This window comes from Actinia tenebrosa, unplaced genomic scaffold, assembly GCF_029948245.1.
Source record: "Actinia tenebrosa isolate PJP-AT-01 unplaced genomic scaffold, QUT_ActTen_1.0 PGA_scaffold0__85_contigs__length_37466705, whole genome shotgun sequence".
Taxonomy (NCBI): domain Eukaryota; kingdom Metazoa; phylum Cnidaria; class Anthozoa; order Actiniaria; family Actiniidae; genus Actinia; species Actinia tenebrosa.
This window is the reverse complement of record NW_028292569.1, coordinates 6764371-6779567: the sequence shown is the minus strand read 5'-3', so window position 1 is coordinate 6779567 and position 15197 is coordinate 6764371. Positions and strand designations below refer to the sequence as shown.

The following is a 15197-nucleotide window of genomic DNA, read 5'->3' as shown; positions in this document are numbered from 1 at the left end:
GCTTCTACAGCACCCTAAACGAGTCTGGTATAAAGGATGAGGAGTACCAGCATGCGTTAGACGTGTGGGAAAAGTACTCCTGTGAGAACATGGGCGACTACCACGACATCTACCTAAGGTCTGACGTAGTGCTGCTTGCAGATGTTTTCCAAAGCTTCAGAAAGATGGCTATGGAATATTACGGATTGGATCCCGCTAATTTCTACACGGCTCCTGGGCTCAGCTGGAGTGCTTTGTTAAAGAAGACAAATGCGCAGTTGGATCTCCTAACGGAGTACGACATGTATCGGTTTATGGAAGACGGTATTCGTGGCGGCGTATGCGGACCCAGCCGACGTTACGCCCGCGCAAACAACCCCTTAGTAGAGCACGACCCAGAGAAACCAACCACATACATTTACTACCTGGATGCGAATAACCTTTATGGTTGGGCAATGTCACAGTACCTACCTGTGAGAGACTTCGAATGGGATCCAGTGAAGCCGATAGACTTCTACATGCAGGTAGGAAAGGAGGAAGACAAGGGTTACGTCTTAGAAGTGGATCTGGAGTACCCAGAGCGCCTGCACGACGAACACAATGAGTTCCCCTTAGCACCAGAAGCGATAGAGATACCATTTAAGCAGCTAAGTCCGCTGCAAAAGCAAATGTGCCCTGGTTACAAACCGTACAGGAAACTAACTATGAACCTGATGGATAAGAAGAAGTATGTGGTACATTACCGCAACCTGCAGTTCTACGTGCGACACGGAATGCGCGTAGAGAAGATCCACAGAGTCCTAAAATTCACGCAGGAGCCCTGGATGCGCCCCTACATTGACTTTAACACGCAAAAGCGTACCGCAGCGAAAAATGACTTCGAGAAAAATCTCTTCAAACTGATGAACAACAGCGTGTTCGGAAAGACAATGGAGAACATCCGCAAGCGCGTAAGCGTAAAAATAGTCAGCACCAAAGAGGAAGCAGAAGCATACGTGTCACAGCCAGGCTTCGTTAGATACGTAGAAATGCTGAACTTCTACGTGATTCACATGAAAAAGGCAAACCTCTTACTAAACAAGCCCGTTTACACAGGCTTTACGGTGCTGGATCTATCGAAGCTGCTTATGTACGAGTTCTACTACGATAAGCTTAAGCCAAAGTACGGAGACCGCTGTCGCCTCCTGTACACAGACACCGACTCCCTAATTCTAGAAGTGCAAACGGAAGACGTTTACAAAGACTGCCTCCCCGACATAGACGAGTACGACACCAGCGGTTACCCGAAGGAGCACTTCCTTTACTCTGCGAAGAATAAGAAGGTAATTGGGAAGATGAAAGACGAAATGTTAGGAAAACCCATCGTGGAATACGTGGGTCTGAAACCAAAGATGTACAGCGTGCTAAAGTTAGACGGCGTAGAAAAGAAAGCTAAAGGCGTAAAAAAGTATGTGGTTAAGAAGGACATTACGCACGAGTCCTACCTCAACGTATTACGAACACGCAAGGAACAGCGGCATAAGATGAACAGCCTGCGCAGCTATGGTCATCAGATACATAACGTCACGCAGGAGAAGGTGTCACTGTCTGCATTTGACGGTAAGCGATGGATGTGTGATGACGGAGTGCATACGATAGCATTCGGACATCACACGATAAGCAGTTCTTCTTTGACGAACCCACGCGTGGGACCATCATGAAGATAATACAAGATGGGCTGGCCCTTCTTAGCTATCGCACTTCGGATCTGGTAAGTTTCCAAAGACCAATTAGGATCCGTAGCTCTTTTGGATCCTCCTTCTAATTCACCCGGCTCATAGAGATATCGAACCGTGACATTACCTAATTTCTTTTCCTGGGGGAAGACCGCCCTCGAACTTCTGATGAAGGACTTGTGTTCCACGTGTTTCTTTTTTATGGCATCCTTGGGTTTCATTCCCGTAGCCCTGGCCGCCTCGTTGTTCGAAGCTGCGACGACCTGGGGGAGCCTCTGAGTCCATTCCCTGTTGCGTTTGGAGGGATCTTCCAGCTCTTTCCAATACTGGTACCCAAAGAGACGCTCGGCCAAGGTCTTATTGAATCTTTCGACGATGCTCTGACCCCTGTGGTACTCTGCTTTAGCTCTTCTAATCTTAGTGTCGTGGTCTTTCAGGGTCTTGGTAACCACGCCCATGAACTCTGTCCCCGCATCCACTTGCAGCAGCTTAGGCCATTTCAAGACGCGCTTATAAACCCTACCTAGGGCTTCTGCGACTTCCCCAGAATCCTTGCTGGTTATAGGTTCGGCGTCCTTATATCTGCTTGCGATATCGACTACGGTCAAAGCGTACCTATAGGTCTTCTTTCTCACCTTATCGTGCGGTAAGAAAAGCAAGTCCGCCTGATGAACTTCATTGGGGGCATTTACGGTAAAGCTGGGCCTGGGAATGTACTTAGGCACGGGAAGATAAACCTGCCAGAGGGTTTGTTTTTTCAACCAGTTCTTAGCCGTTTCTTCTGATACCCTGGCCGCGGTCGCGAGTTTCTTGATAGCTGACGCTCCTTTCCAATAGCCTTCAGGCCCATAGTAAATCCTTTTAAGTTTGTCCTCTACGCGGCCCATTATATGAATTCCAAGACAAGATTGATCTTACGTCCGTTAAAATCCACCGTCTTTCCGTCCACTTTAATGGTGATGTTTATGCTTTCTACCAAATTAGACAAGTCATAGCTCAAAGAAATGGGAGTGTATTCCACTGGGTCAAATGGATTACCTTGGGGTAGAAACTTGGACATAAGAGAAGACTTTTCTCCATTGTCGTAACTATGGACCAAGTCGCAATAGACTTCGTAAGAGGATGCGACTTTCCATTTCACATCATATGTACTGCCGCTATTTATCGTGGTACTAGTAAGGCCCAGGAGTTCTACCAATGAACTGTCCTTTAGATTGGCGCTCCCATTATTTTTCTTGAATGTCATTTCATGGGGTAATCCTGTGGTAAGAGTGTATCCATGCTTCGCTAGCTCCTTAGCCAGTGTTATTGGGGTGTAATGGGAATCTGGTATTTTTGGTTTGGTGCCGGAAGTTCCGATGACAAAGCCATTAATTAAATTATACCAAGAATTGTACAAAGAGCAACTAACCAACCGAACCCTTTCCGCGCGGATGGGAGGATTCAGACAAGTGGTAAAGTTATTCTTGTCGCTTTCCAAAAAGACGATCATTATATTAGATACGCCAAGGCCACGCCTCCCGCCAGCCCTGCAACTCCCACGAATACCAACTCACTATCTTTTTGTTTCTTAGAAGGCTGGTAGTAATTCTTAAACTGAGGCTTTCTCGACCCCGTTAATGCCGCGGGGTGCGCTTGCGCATAGAGCTTGAAGGCGTAGTCTGTATTTTCGAAGTTCTTATCCGCCTGCATTTTGTCTTGGTAGTTCTTGTCCAACCAATCCCGGTAGGCTTGTCTCTTCTTATTCCAAGCCTCCACGTCCCTTTGATATTGCTCCAGCGCTAAGTCGTGCCTCTTCCTTTCGGCGTTAGATTCTGCGTTTTTATCACCGCTAACTAATTTATCCAGATATCTACCACCATAATTAGCCCCTGTAAATGCTAAAGCTGCAATAACTCCACCTGCGACTAAGCTAACCATTATACATTAGGTAGGTACTTTTCCTTTCGTAGGTAATCCTTTAGCATGATAGCCCCGCCTACGGCAGCGGTCATTTTAGCAAAATTAGCGAAGCTCTTGCTTGGGTCTTCAGTAAAGTCTTCTTTGAGCACTTTCTTACCTACCCAACCAATACCCGCAACGATGGAAGTAATGATAGCTGCTTCTTCAACAGTTTTCAACAACGCGGTTGACATTATATTACAAAGCGAGAAGGTTATTACTCCATTTCAGGGATTTTGCTTTTTCTAACCTCCACAGGTGCGCGATATGTTGGGGCCTCCCACTTTACTTCTGGCTTCGTAGCCCGCCATTGTAAGTAGAGGCTGCCTGCTGCTATAGCGACTCCTAACGCGCCAATGACGTATCCCGGATTAATAAAGGATTCCTCTTCCTCCACCTTTTCTTCTTTCTTTGCTTTGTTATTCCTGTTCATCTCCGCGAGCTTCTTTCCGGCAGCGACTCTGCCCGGAGATTTAGCCTTGGTAATCTTGGTATCTTCTACGGGAGCCTTTTCTGGTTGTTCTTCGGTGCCACTCATCTTATATTAAGGGACTTGAAGGACTTGACAAGTAACTTGATGACGACTTGACAATGACTTGACAACGACTTGACTAAGTACTTGAGGTGACTTGACAACGACTTGACTAAGTACTTACGGTGACTTGACTAAGTACTTACGGTGACTTAACTAGGTACTTGAGGCGACTTGATCATCAGCAAGTGCTGCCTGGAAGACCTTTTCAACGTCTCTGTCCTTCTTGAAGTCCTTCCAAGACACCAGTACCTCCTTCAAGTCGACGTGCTGAGCTACGTGAAGTGCCGCAGAGGCGACCGCCATTAACTTACCGCACTTCAAAGACAACCACCCACAGGTTATCTTAAGTTCTTGGGATATGACATAGTCATCTCTTATGTCCTTCTGTAGTTGCTCCACGTCGTCTATGGGCAGTGCAAGTCCAAGCAATTTAGTGGCAAGTCGGATAGCGGAGTCTGCTACGGCGTCCGTGGTCTTACTTGCGAGGGCAGCCTCGTACCTCTTATGGAACTTCTTAACCTCCTCTTCTGACAGCTTATTAACCTGCTCATGGGTGAGTTCCTTGCCTATCATTTCCTTGCACTTCCCCGAAGACACAAGGATGTTAAGTTGTTCCTTGAGGTTACTTTCATCTAACTGCGTGGGGACTTCATCTATGAGCTGCTCAATGTCCATATATGTTAACGTCATACGGAAACCTCAAAGAGAAGATCATTTTGGAATGTTGGTGCGTTTTTAAATGCCGCATGTATTCGTGTAACTGTTCCTTGGATATCTCACCGCCGTAGTCGCTTAAAATGGTTTCCAGGTCAGACTTGCTCGGAGTATAAAATACTACGAGAGAGCCTATGTTTTCCCTAAAGGGCTTAGAGACGCTGGTAAGCTGCTGGGAAAGCAACCAAACGCTAATGTTGTCATGTCTGCCACTAAAGGCGAGCTTCACTAATTCGGAGGTGCGCCTTTTTACGTCGTCCCCATAGGCAATGTCATCCAATATGAGGAGCGTCTGTGTATCTTTAGGGAATTGCTTGTGCCAGAACTTAAGATGGCTGGATAACTCGTTAGGGTCTAAGATATCTACGAAGAAGTCGTCGTCTTTCACTCCTATACCCGTCCAGGTGCGGTTATTCACGTAGGTGGGACAAAGCAGCACTATGTAGTCAAAGCGGTATCTAAAGGGTCCTAATAGCTGCTCCACGATGAACTGGGTCTTTCCGCAGCCGGTGGGTCCTACTATCAGAGCGTTACAAGGCATGTGATCTGGGTTCATATATAGATGGAACCAGTGGAAGCAGTGCAAAGAATTGTCGCCGACGCAAAAGATAAAAGAGACACCATAGAAATGCAAAGGGAAGAGATAGACCGGTTAAAAGAGCGCGTGCAGGAATTGTACGATGAAATGTGCGACCTGAAGCGCGCAGAACGGTTTGGTGCCTTGTTGACGATTGCGACGTGGGCTAAGGAGTCCGTTAAGGACTTCATTCGATACCCTCTGTGATCATATATATGGATTGCATTACGAGTGAGTTACCGGCGGATTGCTTGTTTACCACGCAACCAACACCAAAGCCACGTAAGAAGAAGCAATGTAAATGCTTTCACTGTAATAAGGATTTCCCTGAAGATGACTTCGTTGGGCATTGGTGTCCTGCGGATACTAAGGCGAGAAGGACCTTAGATGATATAAGTGAATCATGAGGTTCAAAGTAGACCTATCGATTGCAAAGAGGCTCTTAGGTAAGTCTTATTTTTTATTGTTATTTTGTTAAATGGAAGATAGATCGTAGGTAAGTCTTATTTTTTATTGTTAAATGGAAGATATGTACTAATTTCAAAGATAGACCCCATCGTTTAACAATTTAACAATGAAAAATAAGATGTATATAATGAAGTGTATGCAATGTGATAGAACTTTTAGTAGCAAGCAGCGACTACAATACCACGTTTCCAAGAAAGTCTGTCAGAAGACCAAAAGCACCAAATGCAATGATTGCAACAAGGAGATGTCTACTTTACAGGCCTTACAATATCACCGTCAGAATAGAGTCTGTCTAAAAGGCTGCTGTACTCGCTGTGACCAACCCTTCTTCGAGGAGAACTGGCATAAATATCGCTGTCGTCGTTATCATCTCGAAGACATTGTCTGTGAAGTCCATGGAGACGTAGCAGAGCGTTGTTGTCCCACAGAAACGTCCAGGACTTTGACTAAGTTAAAGCAAGAAATAGATGAGATCTTCGTTGGTTTCGACGACGTCGAAGGTGTAAGGTGGGAGAATAGGGAACATTGGGAAGGAATCTGTGAAGATTGTGGTTGTAGACGTAGCGATCAGCATATTTGGTGCTGTCTTTATGATGGTCCTAAGCCCTTAGATCATTATCTGTTGGTAAGGAAGGAGTGGAGTTTAACAAAATAACAATAAAAAATAAGTATATAATGTTACCTTACATTGCAGCGTTCTTAGGAGGTGTGACTATTACCTTATCGGTGTATGAAATGACGGAAAAAATGAGGTCCGACGTAGCAGACCAATACTTAACCGCTCACGAGGATGACTAATCACACAATGGATTAGCTTCAGTTCTACGTTCGATGTCAAACTTCCATCGACCATTGACCTTACCATGACTACGTATGTTGGTGTATTCTTCGCCTTGCAGTACATACCTTACACAGTCGGGTGCCCATAATGTGTACTCCTCACCGTCGCGTTCCAAGACTAACCTCAAACGGTTGATGTCCTCGAACATGACATAATTTTTTATTCGGTATGAGACTCCTTGCAGCAGATCGCGCCAGTGTGTTTGTTTAATTATCATTATATCTATGAAATATTCTTTGGTGCATTCGTAAAGTATCTTGTGACTTGAAAGCCTTAACGCACCAAGGACAAGGTATGCGTATTCCAAGGGCATATTCATTGATTTCCCTGCAAAGCACATCGTAATCGTTGCTTACCATGGTTAAATATCCATTATCCTGGTATCTATCCATCATATGTTTCTGCTTATCTGACAACACACCATTGCCTTTGGGCGTTTTCAGTTCCAGACAGAGTCCATTGTATTCCTTATGAGCATTTAAGATTAAAAGGTCAGGTTGACCTGCTTGATAACCTTTCTGCCAGCAAGTGATGCGCTTGTGACTGGAATCCTGTAATTCTCCTAGACCTGGAGCAATTAGCATTTGAGGGTGAAATCTACGTATGTAATCTACAAGCTTTTTATGTAAATCGAACTCATTTTCTATCTTGAATACCAACTTATTAGGACCATCGAAGCGCTTCTCCAGCTCATACTTACCCGTTTTCCTTAGCGCGGGTAGGACTTCCTCAAAGACCCAATCGCGAAACTCCACAGCTTTGGGTAGTTTGGAACTAAATATCAGTTCGTACAAACCAGGTTCGGATATAAACACGGAATGTGGTTGCGTAGTAAAGGAGCGGTGATTCGCAGCCCCTTGTAGATCAACCCATTTTTTCTGGTATTTCTCAGATACGTGGGCTCTAATTGCATCTCTAGGGCGCTCATAGCCCAACGCCAAAGCCACCTCCTTTGCTTTGAAGTACAAAGTTTCGCCTTGCACTATGCATTGCAGTTTAGTTTCGTTGTTTTCGAATACGCGGAGCATTATATATACCTTTTTTCTTAATATGCGACGCTCTTTAGCTGATTCATTTCTACGCTCAACTGGGCGTCAGACACCACGAAGATGTATGCGTTGATCTTGTCTGAGTCGCCTGCGCTAGCGTTTAAGTCACGCTTGATTTCCAGGGTAATGCCGTCCTGGGTATTTACCAGACGCAATCCCTGCCCATGTAAATCCTCGTCGTTGGTGGTTCGCATGTCAATCCACAGTGCATACTTATTGGTAAAGAACTCACCGGGTGTAACTTGATCCCCAAACTTTCTTTTTATTTCCCTGTAGATGTCTGAGGGCTTCATTCCCTGCGAATACACCTTATTTGGAACTCCATTGATGCTAATCCCGACGTTGGTGATGCCGGGGTTATGAAAGGCTTCAGAGTCGCGCTTACCGGCTTCATAAGGCTTAATAAATACCAACATCAGCCCCGTAAGACTACGACGTGGTAAATTAATGCTCTGAGTAATTACCGCGTCTGTCTTATCCAGGAAACTAAAGGTTTTGTACATTACCGCGTGGTCGTACAAGAAAGCCTTTCCAGCACTGTATTCCATGCCAGCGCTACGTGCTAGATCTTCGGAGTGTATGGTTTCATACTGCAATTCCAGGTTGGTAATGGCGTATGGATGAATACTTCCCGACAACGCAGTGCTTAACCCGCCAATGATGTTAGCCATGTTGGCTAAGGTCACTTCAAACTGCAACTCACTCAACTGTCTAGGATAATAAACCCCGTGGCTGGTAATAGCCTCAAAGTCCAATGGTATTACGTATTTAGTACCATAGGCTGTCTTGATGGCCTTTGCATCTGCCACGTCAGTTGCGTCGCCAGAATCGGTAGGTTGTGTCTTGGTGGGAGTCCTAACCTTACGTAATATTGCGCTACCGATACCCTGCTCTATTTTTTGTGCCCTTTCGAATGCAGTCAGCCACAGATCTTTGTAGGTGGTGTACAGGTCATAGTTGTTTAAGTCTAAGAGGGATTCCCCGGCGAACTTTACTCGCATCTTTGAAACGATGTTGCGACCAAGGTTGTTAACGATAATCCTTTCATCTGGGGGGCTTGACTGTACCGCTAGGTCGAACCTTAGCGCCAGGGTGCCAGGAACTAAGACTAGGTTATCCGTTAGGCGGGGCACGCCTACGTACAGCGTTTCTCCAGGTTTGGCGCTAGAAGGCGTGAATGTAACCCGGTGAAAGGTGCGTTCTGCTTTCAGTCCGCCAACCTGCTTAGGTAATACGTTGGGGTTTAACTTTGAGCTTATCATATATAATGGAAGTAGAAGGTGATTTTGATCCCCTTACCGAAGAAGGTCAAGTCGACATTAACGACGAAGAATACGACGCATGGACTAAAGGCGCGGAAACCGACCCCCTAATCTACGACATGGCTCTAGAAGACAAGTATGGTAGTAGATGGAAAAGCTTCAAGGCGGCCTTGAATCGCATGTGGCACGAAAAGAACCCTGGTGAGTCCCCTCCTGAGTACATAGAACTTCGAAACATGGGTGAGCAGGGAGCAACCGCGCGGGAAACCGTAGAGTGGGCAACGCAAGAGCTAACGCAGCGCTATTCCCGTTTCGATGCTGACGACGTAAGGCTCACAGAACGCGGAAACAAAGTCCTCATAAGCGTTCAAGACCTGAGATTTCCTGATAAAGACCGCTGGACAAAACCACAGCCCCTCTTTGACGAAAATGGCGGAGTTAGGGGTGACGTAGCAAGATTAAAAGGCTTCCAGCGTGCCACTAGAAGCATGTTAGAAAGATTGGAAAACATAAATGAAAGGGTCGCACTAGAAAAACACGCCGAGGAACTACAAGAAACGTTGAAAGAAAAGGAAGCAAATTACGAAAAACAAATACGGCAGCTAACCGATGCTCAAAAGAAAGAAATCAAGGGCAAGAACGAAGTCATACTGCAATTCAAGCGAGAAGCTGAAACGGCTTTAGACGAAAGAAACCGAGCCAGACAAGCCCTCAATCTTACCCTGCAAGACCTAGATATTAATAATGAGGAAGCTAAGGACTTACGGACCACCATAACTAGGTCTTTAGAGGAACGGCGGCAGTTGGTTGCTGAAATCAACGCTAAAGAGGAGCAACTTCGGCAAAGAGATCAGGCTATTGAAGACCTGGAGGGGCAAATAGAGCGACAACGAACAGTCATCGAAGATCAAACTCGCCCCGAAGAGGAAAGGGAGGCAGCTCAAAGGGAATCAGAAACCCTTCAGGTACACCTTGCGGAATTACAGGCGCAAAAGGAAAACCTGGAAAAGGAGCTGGGGCTTACCACCAAGGAAAAGGTAAAAAGAGCCCTTTTGAAGTATGGTATTCCGCTGGCATTTGCGGTCGCTATTTCAAGCGTAGTAGGAGTTATCCTATCCGCGCTTAAGGCCACAGGCGCGGGCGTAAAGAAATTAGGCAATGGACTAACGGACTTAGGAAAAAAGATGGCAGCCGGTCTTCCTGGGCTGCTGGGTTCGGTTGTTTCCTTGGCACTTAGGGCCGGCGGAGAACTGTTGAAGTTCGTGGGGAATAACATTTGGATCTTGGTCGTCGCTATTGGAGTGGTACTCCTGAAGAAGATGAGGGGTTGATCTTATCTGGGTACGTTACTGGAGGCTTATCGTCGTCGGGCGCCCGAGGCGTCCTCGACTGGGGATAAGTAAAGATAGTATTCGCGCCGCCTTGATAATGCGGAACTAGCGGTATGGCGGTCATGGTGCTAATGGGCTTATGATTCCAAATAGCATCCGGTGGAGAAGATCCCACAGCATTTATTCCTATGCGACCACGAGTTGCTATGGTCTTACCTCCATCGCTGGGACGAATTTGCAGCTTTGCATATTGGCAATTGGCTATCATATGAAAAGTCACCGGCCTTTGATCTTCTCCGCTTACTGGAGGGGGCTCCGAGGAAAAATGAACTGGGTTCCTATTGTTATTTTTTTTTCTGTAAGGCAGTAATGGATGGTCATTCTCATCAACGATCCTAAACCCAGCATTGCACGAATACCCCGTATTAAGGCTAATAGTACACACAAGTAATCCCACGCCTCCAACCTTCACCCAAAGATCAGTGTCAAACCATTCATCATTTACGTACTCCTTCTCCTCTAAGTAATAAAGAAACCAATCTTCCTTTACATGTGGGTTCATATATTTCAGCAAACATAGTTTGCTTCTAGAGACTAAGCACCGTAAAAGTGCTAATGGTCTTGTGGTTATAAGCCGTGTCTCTTCGATTTTCTATGCCATTCACGCAAACGCTCCCAGAATCGTCTACGCGTATTTGCAGCTTTACCTTCCCATGGCAATCGGCGACCATGTGAAAAGTCCAAACCGATAGATTTTCCTCGCTGGCTGGGTTGGGCTCTACGGAAAAATGTACAGGCTCCCTGTTGCTCGTCTTCGCGCGCATAGGCTGCAGTATGTCATTCTCATCCAGGAACCTAAAGCCCACGTTCGCATGGCTGCTCGTGCCAATGCAAATGCTACAAAGGATTAACTTCTTTCCTGAGTAGTTCAGATCTACAGACATACCTGTGACATCAACCCAAGATGCTTGGGTGTATTTTTTCTCGCCTGTGTAAGTCGTATAGACACAATCTACTCCAGCTACGTAGGGGTTGTTCATCGCCATATATAATAGCTCAGACCAATGCTTGCAGCTGCTAGACCGGCTTTTAATAAGTTATGGTCATATTCCTCAGGTATCGCAGGTAGGACCTTCTTTGATGGTTTCTTAACTGTGGGTAGCTTCGTTTCGTGTGACTTTTTTGGCTTCTCTACGAAGTGAGGAATGTTCCTAAGAGTGTCAGAGTTCACGTCGTTCACCCCAAACTTCATATCCTTAGTAGCTCGCTGCAGTTTGTTGTTGTATCCTACTACAGAACCAGTATTTATAGATAAATTACTAGGCATTAACCAACAACCCGGGGCTACTGCATAGTCCAACCTCGCCTTAGAATTTTGTATGGCTAGTTGGTAACGCTGTACGCCCTTGCTAATGTCGCCCTCCAAGATTGAACTTTCAAATAAGATCAAGGCTTCGGCTCGCGTTTCTTCTGCGGCGCCAGTATTTCCGATTATGCTGGATCGGGTGTTTACCTGAGCTCCAAGGATAGAATACACGTAAGCTTCTATGCTGCGGTTTAAACGGGCAAGGCCGGCTTTGGTTAGTCCTTTACCTTCTGGGGGTATGAAATTAAGATATTGCTTTGTTTGCTCGTCGTTGGTAATTTTGATAATCAGTGGATTAGCCCCTGCATACTTACCACCCTCGTCTTTGAACAGAGGTCCGTCTCTGACTTCCTTAGTGGTCTTAGCGTTTGGTTCAAAGAAGGTGCTACTGTCGTGAGTTTCTTTGTGATACCCAGTGTTCCATCGTAGATTCAACGCATGAACTTCCTTATCACTTAGCTCGTGTCCACCAATCCCCCAATAAGCCCAAATATGCCCCAGACCATTGTTAGCGCCGGCAGTGCATCGGAAATCCTTCCCTACAACGTCAAACTCCTTACAAAGTCTGTCATAAGCCGGCACGCTGTATTTATTATCTCTTGGATAAAACGTGGCATCTCCCGGTAATGCAGTAACGCCCATCTCATGCAGTATTCTTCTAACCGTGAAGTGAAAATGAAACATAAATATTGAATTCTTCATCAAGCTTGCGCTTACACCACAGCCGCTAGTGGCACACCAAACTGCAAAGTTTAGTTGCTGCGGCCAATAACGCATGTTAGGACCACTTAACCATTCATGAGATTCCTTAGCGGTGGTATGAATAATGGGTACGTCTTTGAAGATATCCCGCACCTTTAACGGAAAGGAATGCTTGTTAGAAATCCGCATGTTCAGCGTTAGGTCCAAGCTTGGGTGTTTATCAAATGAAACTGCGGGTATCGGATAAGTACTGGTACCAAGCAATAATTCCTTTGACCAACTGGGTTCAACATGCGTTGGCGCTGGCGTTGGCTTATGCATTGGCGAATGCTTCAGTTGATCGTCTATTTGATTAACCAGCGTAGGCTTCAAATCCTCGTTGCTGTACATCCTAGAGCCGTTATAGTAAATACCATCGGGTCTTCTTTCGAACTTACTGGGGTCTGCACGTGGAAACATCTTCCTAAATGCTCTCCAATTCCAGTAATCCCGGTTGTCATGATGTGGCTGCTCCTCAATATCATTCCCAAAAGCGTCGTACATTAGTATATATAATGGATGTTATACCATCAGCGCCTCCACTTTATCCTGAACTTCCTAAGGAACCTAACGAATTAAACGCTGAAAACTTTCGTCTGAATAAAGCGAACTTAATCCTGGCTTACTTGGAAGGGCAGACAAAACACTATGAAAAAGTTAGAAAAAAGTACGTCAGAGCCCGGAGTACGCTACATAAGATTTCGATAACTTCAGGGTCCATATCTGTTGTGTTAACGGGCTCCGGCGTTGCTACTTCGCTTACTGGACCCGGAATAGTCGTTGGCGTTCCTTTGGCCAGCGTTGGGGCAGCCTGTGGTATTATTTCGGCTGTTGCTACGGGCATTATGAAACAGTTGTCAAGCAAAATATCAAAACACGACACGACAATAGCTCTGTCAAGGGCTAAAGTAAATACGATCACTGACCTTGTCTCAAAGGCTTTGCGTGACAGAAAGATAGACGACGTAGAATTCTCGCTTATCTTAGCCGAAGAGGAAAAGTACGAGAAATTAAAGACGGACATAAGGAATAAAAAAACAGTCGTAAGAGATCTTTCCGAGGAATCTCGCAAAAAGATCTACCAGGAGGCAAAAGAAGAGCTTCAAAGAAAGCTTGCTCAGTAAACATCTGCTTTGAAAAAAGCAAGACAGGATTCTATTTGCATATTGAACGCCGGCTGTCTGGTTCATATGCGTAATCAAATGTCTGAAGCTATCATTGACGTCGGCACATTCCTGAGCGCCTTAACAACCAGCAAGTTTGAAAGTGAATATCGAGTCTACTTTCAAACTTGCTGGTTGTTAAGGCGAAGGGGCATGATCGGAATGTTGTCTATTGTTTTACACGTGAACAACTCATTGTTCTTCCTAGGCACGCCACTTCCGCCACGTGAAAGTAAAACCCCGCCTCGCAGCTGTCATATTATTACGTCAGTCGCCTTGGAATCCATCCTAACAGGGGGTGGTTGGGGTCTATCTTGTAAAATATTTCGTAAATTACGTCAGGGTAATAAGGAATATCCTTATCCAGCCGACAAAACATCCACTCGGCTTTTGTCATATCAGAAACCTCGGGAATAGACTTACCGGTAATTTCAGACAAAAGATAGGGAATAGCTTTGTAATATTTCCCTAGTTTTAATTTTTTCAATGTCTTCCGTAGACTTTGTGGGGTTGGCTCTTCTAAATGGTTCATAATTCTTTCCATTACTTCGTCGTCTAAATATACCGGCCGATGACCTTGAATGTGACTCATCCAGTCTCTGAAGTATTTTATTCTTTTGTATGGGGTCTTCTTACGGCCTCCATTAGCGTAATACTGCTCTTTGGTAGCATTTGGTACGGCATTACGAATATTCTTACCACACTCGTAACACTGTGCTGACGTGTCGTCTTCTATTTGCATTTTCTTACCACAACAAATATATTTATTTGGCTTAGTAGGTACAAACTTGGGTTTCAAGCACTTTACACAGAAATCATAAACAAACTCTTTACAATCTTCGCACTCCATATATAGACTAACATATTTGCGCTGTTGCCCCCAACCACACTTGGAGTGGGTTGTTTCCGTAGGTGGATTTTTGACACGGGTCTTGCCCGTGTTGAGATTGCGCTGGAACCCCCATTCCCTATACTACTCAAGTGAAGGACTGGGAACGAGTATATAGATAATTCATCTTATTTAAAAAAAAAAAAAAATGTCCATGACGAGAAAGAGCACATCGTCATTAACAGATTTCTGTAGCTTGGCTTCGATTGGCTAAGTAATAGATAAATTATAAGCAATCAAAAACATCGAACATTACAAAGAAATGTGTGTTTACAAGGGACAAGCGTTACCAGTAACCATACGTCTTTGTAATTTTTGAGATGTTTGGGATGCTCAGCACCATTAAGGCATGGCTCTTTTGAGGAAGTGATGGAAAATCAGTTATTTATTCATATCTTTGACAGTTTACTATGAATCTTTCCCAAATTTGGCTCCTAGTAGTAATTCTTCAAGGCAAGCAATTACCGCGTATCTGTTACCATGGGAAGCAGGTCACGTGACCACAAGGCCGCCATTATGGATTTTTTAAACAAATCGTTTGTAGTCGTATTGAAACTACTTCAAAAGTCCTGAAAATCTATATTCCTTTTTATATTTGCAATACCTATATGGATCTAATTGGATAT

General features: G+C 45.0%; 1 protein-coding gene across 1 annotated transcript in view; it reads left to right on the top strand.

The window, feature by feature from the left end:
- Positions 1-15197, top strand: part of LOC116308221 (endothelin-converting enzyme 2) — a 28949-nt gene that overhangs the window by 10687 nt on the left and 3065 nt on the right. The window lies entirely within an intron of this gene.